At 36.7% G+C, this 13139-nt stretch overlaps 1 long non-coding RNA gene across 1 annotated transcript in view; it reads right to left on the minus strand.

Moving 5' to 3' along the window:
- LOC139706227 (uncharacterized) overlaps nt 1-13139 on the minus strand; it is a 101631-nt gene that overhangs the window by 83625 nt on the left and 4867 nt on the right. Inside the window, exon 2 of the long non-coding RNA XR_011707863.1 lies at nt 6501-6569. This is a non-coding gene — a long non-coding RNA (uncharacterized lncRNA). The remainder of the gene's footprint in view (nt 1-6500; nt 6570-13139) is intronic.

Genomic DNA, 13139 nt, shown 5'->3' on the forward strand with positions numbered 1-13139 from the left:
GCTATCTTATTATGGTTTTGATTTGCATTTTCCTGGTGGCTAATAATGTCAAGCAGCTTTTCCTGTGATTACTGGCCATTTGTATATCATTAGAGAAATATCACCAGCATAATTCAGAGATATCTTATGAGTTCATTTCCAGAACATGGCAATAAAGCAAAAGTCACATGATTTTTTAAATTCCCAGTGAATTTTAAAGTTATATTTATACTATTCTGCAGCCCATTATGAAATAATATTGTGTCAAAAATGTACCTATCTTAATTAAAAAACACTGTACTGCTAAAAAATGTTAAAAGTCATCTACTCCTTTAGCAAGGCAGAGTCTTACCTGCATGTTCATGGTTTCTCACTGATCAGGGTGGAAGTTACAAAAGATGACTGTGACAAGTTATTAAAACAAGACAACTGGTGATGTTAGTCACATCTATTGATCCTTCCTTTCATGAAAGATTTCTTCAATGCTGTGGTCAGCATTTTACCACAACAGGACTCCATTCAAAATTAAAGTCAATCCTCAACCCCTGCTGTAATTTTAATAATATCCACAGGATCTTCACCAAATTCCCCGAAACAATCGCAATACTAACATCAAAGATCCCTGATCACAAATCACCATAACAGATATAATAATAATGAAGAAGCTCAAAGTACTGCGAGAATTGTGACCCAGAGACATGGAATGAGCACGTACTCTTAGAAAAATGATCCCAATAAGCTTGCTCCATGAAAGGCTGCCACATTTGAATTGCCAAATTCCAATGTGTAAATCACAGTAACTTCAAACACAATAAAAGTATGCCTGCATTTCAAGTTCTTTTCTCAGCTTGGTATTGGGGTCTTTTTATTATTGAGTTGTAAAAGTTCCTTATATATTTTAGATGCAAGCCTCTTATCAGCATTGTAATTTGCATAATGTGTGTAACATTTTATTTGGCATGTTTTACTAACCTCCCATCTGATTAGTCTCCATTTAGGTGCATTTCTTTTATTCAAACAAACTTCAAGCATGCTTTGTATCTAAATCCTTAGAATTAGAATTAGATGTAATGGATACATATTCAGCAATCCTCTCCCTCATTAACTCTTCTGTTAAATTCATACATACTGTACACACCGCACATGGAGGTTGTGTGTGTGTATTATAGCAGCTGTTGTAGGGAGGGCACTCTGGAGCTAGTGACCTGGGTTCTAACCCTGACTTCACTACTCACTAGTTGTACTGCTTAGGAAGCTATTTCACCTCACTGAGGCTTAATTTCCACATGTGTAGAATGGGACTACTGTCAATATCTACTACATGGTAACATAATAGAGACTAAACTTGGAAAATAGAGTAATGAGTTGACCTTAATTTCAGATAAAAAGAGCAGTAGTTGTTGTTATTATTATTATTATTATTATTATTATTATTATTATTATTATTTGTACATAGTTCCAAGTATTCTAAAAATTTTATGTATGTTACCTATTCCTAAGAACCATGATCTAAAGTTGATATTATCATAGATGATAATTCCTTTTCTTGAGATACAGACACATATTCAAACTATTGTTCTTGCAAAACCATAAAAAAACACAATCAATAACCACTGCTCACCTAATTACTATTAGAATTTGTAAAAATATCTCAATTTAATTTCTCAAAATCCTGGTTTATTTACCTATTCTTGTGGAGTTTAATTATTTAAACATAGCACAACTTAAAGAAATAATTTGTTTAATAGAGAATACTGACAATGTTTATTTTGGCTTCCAGAAGTTAAATTCTTTAGCAAACATTCACATTTTTATTGAATAGATTTCCACAATCTTTCCCCAAACATGTTGAAATGATTTATATTCAGTCATCACATTAATGAAGTAAATGTTAAATGATTAATTAAAATGTTTATTTTTAAAGTTACCAGAGGAAAATATTTCAAGAGACCAAATGTTTTTTTAAACAGCACGTATTTAAAAGAAGGAAAACTTTTGTTGTATATGACATTAAATTTCTCTGTCTCTGAAAATAGTCATCAAGCCTTTGACATTTGCTCAATTTATAATTAATACATGGTATTATAATGTCATCATTACTCTAGGTACATGTATGACTGCATACATGGTGCAACACTACATCATGTACAACCAGAGAAATGAAAAATTATGCTGCAATTGTGTACAATGAATCAAAATGCATTCTGCTATCATATACATAATTAAAATTAATTAATTAAAAATAAAGATAAAATAAAACATATTTTGGAGGACTCTAGGGGTTTGTATAGACAGTTAATATTATTATCAAATACAATCATTTTTGCAAAGGATATTTTGCTTTTGGATAAATAATGTATATGATCAGATTCAGTGATTATTTGAGCACCAAAAAATGAAGTGAATACTATCACATCTCTGCTACATTCTTTCATTTACACCTAAGAACAATATTTAGTGATAGGTTTTATTATTATCCCTCTTTACACAGAGCAAAAAACAGCATTCCAAAGAGATTACCTTGAAAAAATTCTCAGCTTTCAAATAGTTAAGAAAAATCTGTTTTGTTGCTTGCATCCTATATAGGTAAGAAAGTCTTAATTTGTAAGTAGAGGGGACACTTTTTATATTTCCAATAACTCTTCCTGTAGAAATATATCTATCCTAAATGCCAAAATAATCCAATGTTTGTTTGTCCCTGATGCTCTGTAGCAGTGATTCTCTTAGTATGGTCCTGGCCCAGCAATAGCAGAATTATCTGGGAACTTGTAAAAATTACAGTTATCCCAGACTTTGCAAGTCAGAATGGAGGACGGGAGGTAGATGTGGCTCAGCATTCCATGTTTAATAAACTCTTCAGGTGATACTAAAGTTTAAGGATCACCACTTCATAGAAATTGTTCTCTAAATTAGCACTTTAAAACTTATAATTCCAAATTTACTGACTTTAGTCCTCATGAAATTTGCCTCCTTGGTGGTATTTAATAGAGTTCACCAACATTCATGAAACTCTGTGTTTCTGGAACACATTTTTATCTGATCATTGTTTCTGCAACATTCTCAGTAGTTCTCTTATTCTTAAATGCAGAGATTTCCTAAGGTTCTTAAATTCTCTTTTTACTTCTGTTTGTGCTTTTTGATTGTCCATTTCAAGAACGCCCACAGACACAAGCATCACATATATGCCACTGACTTCCAAATCCCCGTCTCCCTCCCAGACCTCTCAATTAGTGAATTACTCTATCATTAACTCAATATGTGTCTGTTTCTGTGCAGCCAGTACAGTCTAGCACCCTTTATTGAAGAAGGACACCACTGAGGAGAAAAAAAAGATAAACATGTCCTCAGGAGCAAATAATAGGAATTTACAGATGCTTGTAGAATATGACCTTCATGTTCTATGGGTATTATCTTACCATGCTCCAATTTACAAAAATAACCCTTCTCCCTGAACTTCTATTTTTTTTAGTCCTATATCAGTTAAAATATAGTAATCCACATGGAAACTATCTAGCTCTTCCCATTTCCTCATCCCACATATCAGACCAATTCCCAAGTCCTCTTGCTTTCATCTATATTAGTCCTTTTCATCTATTTTGGTAGATGCTAAGACATATCCTACTGCAGTAGCTTATTACCCATTTTCCATTCTTTTTCCCATTGAAGATGTCTTTCATGGTATTTTCCAGATTATTTCTCTAAGAACTTAGATATTGTCACATCATTACCCTGCTTAAAAACGCCCAAATAAACAAGTAGAACACTCTAATGTCTCCCAATTGCTCTCAAAGACCAGACTCCTACATAAAACATTTAAAGTCCTAAATGTGGCTTTAAATTCAACATTCCTTTCCAGCCACATCCTCCAAAGGCCTCTTCCAATATGCCATGCACTATCTGCTATGGCTCTCCTGAGCTCTGTCCCTGTGAGGAGTGACTTCATCAGCACTTCTTTCTCTGGAAATGTCCCACGTCTGTCCCACTACAGAGAAATGAATGTGTCCATACCTCTCCTGATGCTTTTCCAGTACCAGACAAAAGTAATAGACTCCTCGTTGATACTCCAAGAATATTTTGTTAATGTCAGTAACACTACCCACACTGGTTTTTATACAACTTGAGAGCAAAGACTTTATTGATTCAACTGTGCACCCCTGGCAACTAGCTCAGTGCCTGGCACAATGAATTTGAATGGATTTAACCCAGTTTTATTACATTTTCTTTCAAGATTGAAATCATCTGGAAGCACAGAAAATTCAAAGGAGTGCAGCTTTACCTTCTAGACACAGGCGCACTGACAACAGGAAGAGGCAGGATTGATAAGGAAAGCAGCACCTTATAAGCACAATCCTTCCAAGCAAGCAGCCGTAGGGAGTCAAACTTTCATGCCACCGTGTATTCAGAGCTCCTGCTGGTTGGCCCTAGATAATTGCAGCTCTTTATAAAAAGCATCACCACAAATTATGGCTTAGGGAAATAAGCCATGTTTTGTTAAATAAGTATTTTAATTAAAATATCAAGATTTTAAAATTGGCACTTATATCACTTAGGATTGGGTTTGGCAAATAAATGAGATGCCAAAATAATATTGGTTTTAAAAACAATGGAATGTTATTTCTTTGCCACATATACATTCAGATCAGCAGCCTATCCTGCTATGGACCCTGGGACCACATTGAAAAGTACTGAGGCTTCATCTATCCTGTTGCAGACTTTCACATGGCCTTCATTCTCAAGACAGCTACATATACAAATGTATTTCACATTTTTCCCTTTCAGGAGATTTCCCAGAGTTATCACACCACCTCTTACATCCTATTGTCCAGAATTTAGCACATGATCACATTTAAATGTGAGAAATCTTGGAAACATAGTTTCTATTCTGGGAGTTATGAGTCCAGCTAGACACTTTGTGTTCTAATATTAAGGAAGAAGGAGGAGTTGGGGCTTCATGACAACCAGCATCCAGTGTCTTCAGCTTCCATTTTCTAAAGTGTTCCCTAATATGCAGTCCCCTTCCCATTCCCCAACCATGGTCCATAAGGGAAGCTTCCCTGTTACTGAAAGATAAGAAGTTCTCCCCCATAAGTATTTTAAAGTATCTGAGTAGAAAACAACTTAAGGACCTCTTACTTCAGTTACAAGTATATGAACTGTTACTAGTCCATAATGAGATAAGAAAAAAAATGAGAAGAAACACTTAAAATTTCACAGAAATTTTATATTTCTGTGGCTTCCTAGCCCATGGTTAGTATACTTACCTCATTGAACAGGGTGTAGATCAGCTTGAATATTACTTAATTTGTTTGGTAAGTTTTTTGGCCCATATAGAAAATAAATCATATATACTAGAACCTCCTATCAGTCCAAAATGGACTGGAAATCTTTAAAAGACAGTCTTTTAAAGAGAGTTTGAGAAGTACAAATCTGCATCAATTTAAGGGAAGGGCTAGAACCAGAACATGAAGCTCTTAACTTCTGGTCCAGCATCAGCTGCCCCAATCCTCACACTTCTCAGATCTCATCACTGATGCCATCAAACTACATCTCTGACCATCTGGGGGCTCCAGAGCCATTCCTCATCAGAGCCCTAAACCCACTGAGGGTACCTCTAAAAACTCATTGGCTTCTGGATTCATAGAAGGTTGTGAAATAGGTCCTGCATATCCGGGGTTCATGGAATGCTTTCCCCAGCATTTGCTGCCACTCTATCTCTTAACCTCAACACTATTCTAGATTCTGCTCCCAACTGAATAAACTATAGAAAACTATGACCCTAACTCTCACACAGCTTTGAAAATCTCAAATGTCTAATGCTGCCAGTGCAGTACCCCCTCATCCTTAACAAACACACACACACACACACACACACACACACACACATGCATGCACGTGCACACACAAAAAACACACACAGGGAAAGCAGTCTGGATTCAACCTATCCTCATTTGACTGGATATCCAATGTTTACTACTCTGACCAAATTGTTGAATAATGTATTTGCTGAGTTATTGTTGATTTTTTTCCCCAAGGTTTAATTCTGATGCTTGTTCATATTGCTACTTTTCACAGATTATTTGAGAGGGCAGCTCAGTTAAATGTTATTTTCCTGTGTGAGTCACACTTTAGACATTAGAGAATTTATGCAGAAATCAACTTTCAAGTAAACAGACAAACTTTCTTTCAAACATATGTCAAGGTCCATTTTTCTACAGAAATATTCCCTGTTCCTGTCTCTACTTCTGTTGGTGATAAGGCTCTTGAAACTCTTCTCCACTTGGTAAAAGATGTATGCTGAAGACTTCCCTGTAACAGGTAATTTGGCAAACTGATTTTCAGAGAGACCTAGAACCATCAAAAAGTGCCACCTTCTCCTGTAGTTAAATTATATTTCCATTCAAATAGTAAATGTTTTTAGCAGCTGGAAGCAAAGGTTTTTTGGGGAAAAAAAACAGACTCTGCCAAAATTACTGTTTTTACATATTCTTATGGTGCCAAATTGCATACCAAAAGATACTCACTTCCATACCACCTCCACCCAAATGTGTTGTTTCCTGTTGGATTCTTCTCTTGTGGGTCACAGGCAGTTCCTGTGTGGATGTGTGGAGGGGGAGAAAGGAGAGAGCAGAAAGGAGTGAGTGAGAAGAGAGAATGCAAGAGCAAGGCCTCTGTTTGCCTTGACCTTTATGTAGCACTTTACCATTTTAAAGCACTTTCAAATAAATATACAGTCTCATTTGATCTGCACAATCAGTTAATGCATTTGCCAGGATCCACTGTACTCTCTCCATTTTTCAGTTGAGGAAATGGAGCTCATAAAAGTTAAAGAACTTCCCCAAAGTCACACAGGCTGTAAGTAAAAGAATCTGCACCAGAAACAAACTCTCAACTCTTACTCTTTGCTTAGCTCTGACTTCTCCTTTATCACCTTTTGACTTTTGTTTTTCACTAAAATAATACCAGCCAAATCGTTTTACCAACAATTCTTCCTGTCCTATTAATACAGTTAAATGACTTTTTATTTTTCATGTAGTTTATTCAGCTATAAACTCTGGAAAGCAAAGGCAAAGTCTTCTACGTGGTCAGCATAGCTCATGACACAAGTCTCCTGGCACTCTATGGGTCCCCATTTAATTCCTTCCATTGGCTGGAGGCTTGCTAGGTGCTTTGAATAAGGCCAGTGAGCATTAGCCAAACAGTTCCCAAGGTTCTGGCCTTATCTCCAAGACACACAACTTCAGTAATGAGAATGATGTCAGACTACTTCAATCAATAAATGCAATTGTTCTGGGAACAGACAACACAGAGGTTTTCCTAATCTCTTAGATCCAAGATAGATCAACTTGCAAAGTTCATCACCTCTCCTAGAAGTGGAATATTTATAGTATTTTCCCTGCTATACTTTTCATCTGGAAAATTTGAGTACAGTGGTATAGAACCAACTATTTTAAATGATATTACAATATATTGCTCACTGAGAAGGTAAAATGCAAGAGCATGTTGGGAAAAAGGACTTAACAAGAAGGCTGCAACCACTTTAGAAGTGTAAAACTCCTTCCACAGGGGAGTTTGAACACTAAAACTTCCATCAAAGCACATGAAAATGACATCAGTGGTCTGTTATCCCCTCATAAAGGAACCAGACCTAGGTAAAGAAGTTCAAGAAGTGTCAGCCCTTGTCAAACCAATAACAAGGCTTGACATCTGTTAAATCATTAAAGATACAAATAAAATGTTAACCAAGACAGAGAGAAGGGAGGGGGAGTGCTGATAGCATGTATTAACACTTAGAGTAAAAGGTCAGAAAAGAGGTAATTAATTTCTGGATTTGGGAATATCACTACAGCTTGTTGGCTAAACTCCCCAAGTTCCAAGTCACTGGCAACTACCCTGGTAATAAAAAGACAGTGGAAATCTGTAATAGATGAATTTAGGGCTTTTAACACTGTATGGCTGTTTCCACAATAAGTGGATATCCTTTGGTTCCTCACATCCTCATCTTCCTCCAGACACCTTGTTTCAATTCCATGGAATATAATTATCTCTGACCTCAAAGAGAACTTTGTCCTTGAACTAGTTCCATAAGAGCAAAACCAAATATTGACCTACAGTACTCTAGTTTTTATACCTGACTGAAAATAGATTTGACTTTCCCTGTTCTTTTAGTCTGGAGAAAACTGGCTTTGGAATTTGTCCTGTGCAAAAGAGAGCAGTTTCCTAAATTTATAACAGAGACAAAGCCAGGTAGTCATCAAACACACACACACACACACACACACACACACACACCCCACTACATTTCCCCAGATTCCTTAGTAGAGGCATGATGCTTTCAGGCTGACTTGTCGACAGAAACTAAACAGAAGTGTCACTTCTAGGCTGAGCTATCTTTCTCCATACACTCTCTTCACTTTACACAATAAACTGGAAACTAAGTTCCAAATGGCATAGCTACAAGAAGGAGTAGACCTCTGGCTCCCCAAGTCACCAATTGGAGGAGAGATGCCCAAAATGGTGCCTTGACCCACTCACTAGCATTGGGTTATTCCATGGCTATTCAGGATTGTTTGACACTATCATTAGCATTTATTTCAATGACTAATAAATAACTTTTGGAATGTGGATATTTTCTAAAATAAATGACTGGTACTTTTTATTTATAAGTGTATTATGGTACATTTGATAAGTATACCGTAAATAGATTGAGATGAATATGATCCAATTGAGTGCAAGGAAACCTAGCTGGTTTAAAAACCAGAGATCAGTCCCTCCATACATATGTGGGCACGTGGGGACTTTATACAGCTTTAAGGAGAAGTGCAAATGAAGTACCATTCTATATGTCTAGATCTACCAAATAGGGGACCTTTAGAAAGAATGGTCAGAGTACATTAGCTCACTGAAAAGGACGTTCACTGCTGTGTGGGGTAAGGCTTGGGAAAGGAGAAGCAGGAGTTCCATGGCAAGAGGAAAAAGCAAGTAAACTAGAAACACATCAGCAGTGTATACAAAGTGCGTGCAAGACCCAACCTGTTACCCAGGCCCTGCAGTGGGTGAGTCAGGTTAAGCATGGAGAAATATCAGTAGCAGAAGCAACTTGGTGGCACTGAGCAGTAACTCCAGAAGTACCAATTAAGCCCCTCTAATAAAAGGAGCTCCAGCTTAGGGTGGGCACTGAGTGAAGGGGCAGGGCTGCAGTCCCAATGATCACACTGGTAGTGGAAGCCAGGAAATGATGATTTGTGAGAACTTAGTGTATCCTATTCTCCAGGATTTTTCTAAAAAACAGTATACTGGTTCAACCCAAAGTCCTATCTGGAATCTTTTAAAGGAAGGGACTAAAGGGGCACACACTGTAACAGAGTATATCTGTATTCTTGCTCCTTCTTTTCACCATGGGAGACCTTTAAGGAATTAACTAACATAACTAAACAAATGGACCAAAAAAAAATATGCTATAATATAGGCAGGCCTCTCCAACTGCACCTCCCCAGCTTGGTAGACCCCGACTGTGGCTGCATACCACACTGGAGTTAGGCAGACCCCCCACACACACCTATCCTTATGTGGTGGGAAAAATTCTTGCTCCATGTTCCTTTCTTCTGTTATCATAAAGCCTAGTCCTTTTCTGTCATATTCTGTGTATTAGCTAAGGAAAGGAGCTAGATCTTTGTTCTGGATGATTTGAACTGTAGTCACATATAAGCACACAGATGATAACGTGTCCTCTAGCTGACATAGAGACATGACTCAGAAGAAGCCTATGCGTGTACTTGTTCCTTTAAAGTTTAGCAGTCTCTGGAAGACAATGGCAGAACCTTAGCCTTCTCTCTTTTTATACAAAATTAGAGGATGTTATGAATAAAGGTCAGATTTTATTCACTCAAAAATATTTATTGGGAAGTTAATGTAGCTCAATTGTAGAGCACTTTCTTAGCATGTATAAATCACTGGGTTCTACCCACAGTAACACCAAAAGAGGTACTGAATACAATGGTACAAAACCCTGGGCTAGTTTTTTGGGGAACACTGATGTAGAGACCTTCCTAGAACTCATAGAGCTTATGTGTAACATAAGAGAACATAATACATTGCTTATAATAATTTTAATATAAGTTCTGAGTGTTGTGTGCCTAAAAGAGGAAGAAATAAAATGCCACAAGAAGATATTAGATTTTAAGTGTTCTTACCACAAGATACTATGTATGTGAGGTAATTTACATATTAAAGCTTGATTTAGCCATTCTATAATGTATACATATATCAGAACATCATGCTGTACACCATAAATACAAGTTTTACTTGTCAATTTAAAAACATGCCAGGAGGGTTAATTCAGAGAAAGACAAGGTTACTTTAGCTGGAAAATGGATTTAGGATCATAAAATGTTGCTGCAACATGTTGATGTTAATCAACATGGGTTAATCCATTTGATGAATTAATAATGTGAATGGACTACTGAATGGTAACTATAGGCAGGTAGGGTGTGGCTGGAGGAAGTAGGTTACTGTGTGTGTGCCCTTGGTGATTATATATTATCCCTGGTATGTATATGTATCTCTCTCTCTCTCTCTCTCTCTCTCTCTCTCTCTCTCCCTCTCCCAACCCCATCTCTCTTTCCTTCTCCTTCTTGGATGCCATGAGTTGAACACCTTTCCTCCATCAACCCTCCACCATGATACCATGATATTATACCCATACCTTAGGTCCAGAGAAATGGAGTCAGCTGACCATGGACTGAATCTCTGAAATTGTGAGCCCAAAATACTATTCCTTCTCAAAGTTGTTCTTGTAAGGTGTTCTGACTACAGTGAAAAAGAGCTGACTAACACATACATTATGAGGTTCCTGACCAAAAGAAGCTTATCATCTAGTAGAATAGGTAAATATACAAAGAAGTATGTATATATATATATATATATATATATATATATATATATATATACACATATACTTCTTTGTATTTGTCTTAAGACATGACTAAATAGGGACTTAGACACACTGGATTGTTATTTAACCCTATTAACCCACAAGTTTTAGCAGGAGGATAAGGGTGAGAGTTTGGTATGTGCTGAGCAGGTATAAAGATAGAAGAAGGAAGAGGAACAAAAGGAGAAAAAAAAATACAGAGTTAAAATTTCTGGGTAGTCTTAGGTGGTGAGTCCAGGATAGAGAACTCGGCTCTAACATAGCTCTTAGGTCTTAGAAAGTACCCAATTTAAAAGCTCTACTCAGGAAGAGGGAGAGTGATGGAAGAAAAGGGAAAGGAGTATGTTACTGTGTGTGTGTGTTTGTGTGTGTGTGTGTGTGTGTTTTCTCTAAACCAACAATCATGAGGAAAATAATAACTTCCTGTAGTGTCTGTAGTGGCTTGCAAAGCCTTAGTGCTACTTTCTCCCTCCAAATATTCAGATAGTCTACACCCTTTTGGAACATATTCACTCCACAACTTATCCCAAATATCAAGGCAATCCAGGCAGCTGCCCCCAACCCTGTGCCTAAGAGTGAGGCTACTACACAGAGCCATAGGTGGATGTGCAGCCTCAAGGACTAGCCCACTTCAACCTTTGCTCTTTCAAGGTGGTAGAGTCCATCTCATCAGCATCCACTTATCTCTCCCAGAAACCAATCCCACTCTTTAACCACCATGGGCAAGAAGAGAAGGTAGAGGATCAGAAATCTTGCTCATCTTACTTTACTGACAGATTTTGGAATCCAAATTGTGGCATTCTTAATTGTCTGGAGACACAAAAATAGAAGTGCCTTTGAATACTGTGCGACTGTGGAAAGAAGAATGGAAACTAACATTTGTGGTATAATGATGACAATAAAAGCAGCAATAATAGTCTAACGCTTATAAAAAGCGTCTTAGGTATCAGGCCCTGGAATAACCTTTCTTTAAACCAGTGGAATAGATTGATATATTATCTGTAATTTAAAGAGAAAATTGGATCTCACAGAAAAATCACAGTCAATGGAAGGAAGGAAGGAAAAAAAGGAAAGGGGATTCAAGAAAAATAGAAGAGAGATCAATGGAATAGGGGAAGGGGATTAAGGCAGTAGAAGGAGGAATGGGAAAAGGAAAGAATGGTGGAATGAATCTAACCTAACATTACTATGTGCATATATGAATATACCACAGTGAATCTCACCTTCATGCATGTCCAAAGGGCTCTAATTAAAACAAAAACTATAAATAAATAGCAGAAGAAACAGTAAAGAAACAGGGAAAGGAAAGGGGTAGAAATAGGGCATACTAGAGACTGAATTACAGCAATTTATGTATTCCATGTTTGTATAATTTGCTCTAATTCAATTCCCAGTGTATTCCATGTTTGTATAGTTGTGTTAAAATGAACACTAATATCATGTAGAACTAAAAGGAACTTTAAAAAAGAACAGAAAAAAGCTCCCAAACCCCGCATGGTATTGGTATTAAAATAAATATGAAGGCCAATGGAACAGAATTAAAAAAAAAAAAAAAAACACCACAGAGATAAATCCGCATACCTATAGCCATATGATATTTGACAAAGGTGCCAAAAATATAGCTTGGAGAAAAGATAGCCTTTTTAACAAATGGTGCTGGGAAACATGGACAATTATGTATAGAAAAATGAAATTAGACCCCTCTCTCTCATTCTGCACAAAACTCAAATCAAAATGGATCAAAGACTTAGGAATTAGAGCAGAAACTTTACAATTGCTGGAAGAAAACAGGGTCAATACTCCATCATATAGGTGGTGACACTGACTTCCTTAATAAGACCCCTAAAGTGCAAGAAATAAACCCAAGAATCAATAAGTGGGATGCCATCAAACTAAAAAGCTTCTGTACAACAAAGCAAACAAGAGTGTAAAGAGAGAATCTACAGAATAGGAGAAAAATCTTTGCCACCTGTTCCTACAAGAGGGGATTAATATCCAGGATAATATACAAAGAACCCCAAAATTGTAACACCCCCCCAAAAAAATCAGTTAAAAAGCAAAAGAACTAAACAGAAATTTCTCAAAAGAAGAAACACAAATGGCTAAGAAATGCATGAAAAATGTTCAATGTCTTTAGAAAAAAAAAGAGAAATGCAAATCAAAACTACACTAAGATTTATGTTACTTCATCCAGAATGGCAATGATCAAGAATATGAACAAAAATAAATG

This window comes from Marmota flaviventris, chromosome 6, assembly GCF_047511675.1.
Source record: "Marmota flaviventris isolate mMarFla1 chromosome 6, mMarFla1.hap1, whole genome shotgun sequence".
Lineage (NCBI taxonomy): Eukaryota > Metazoa > Chordata > Mammalia > Rodentia > Sciuridae > Marmota > Marmota flaviventris.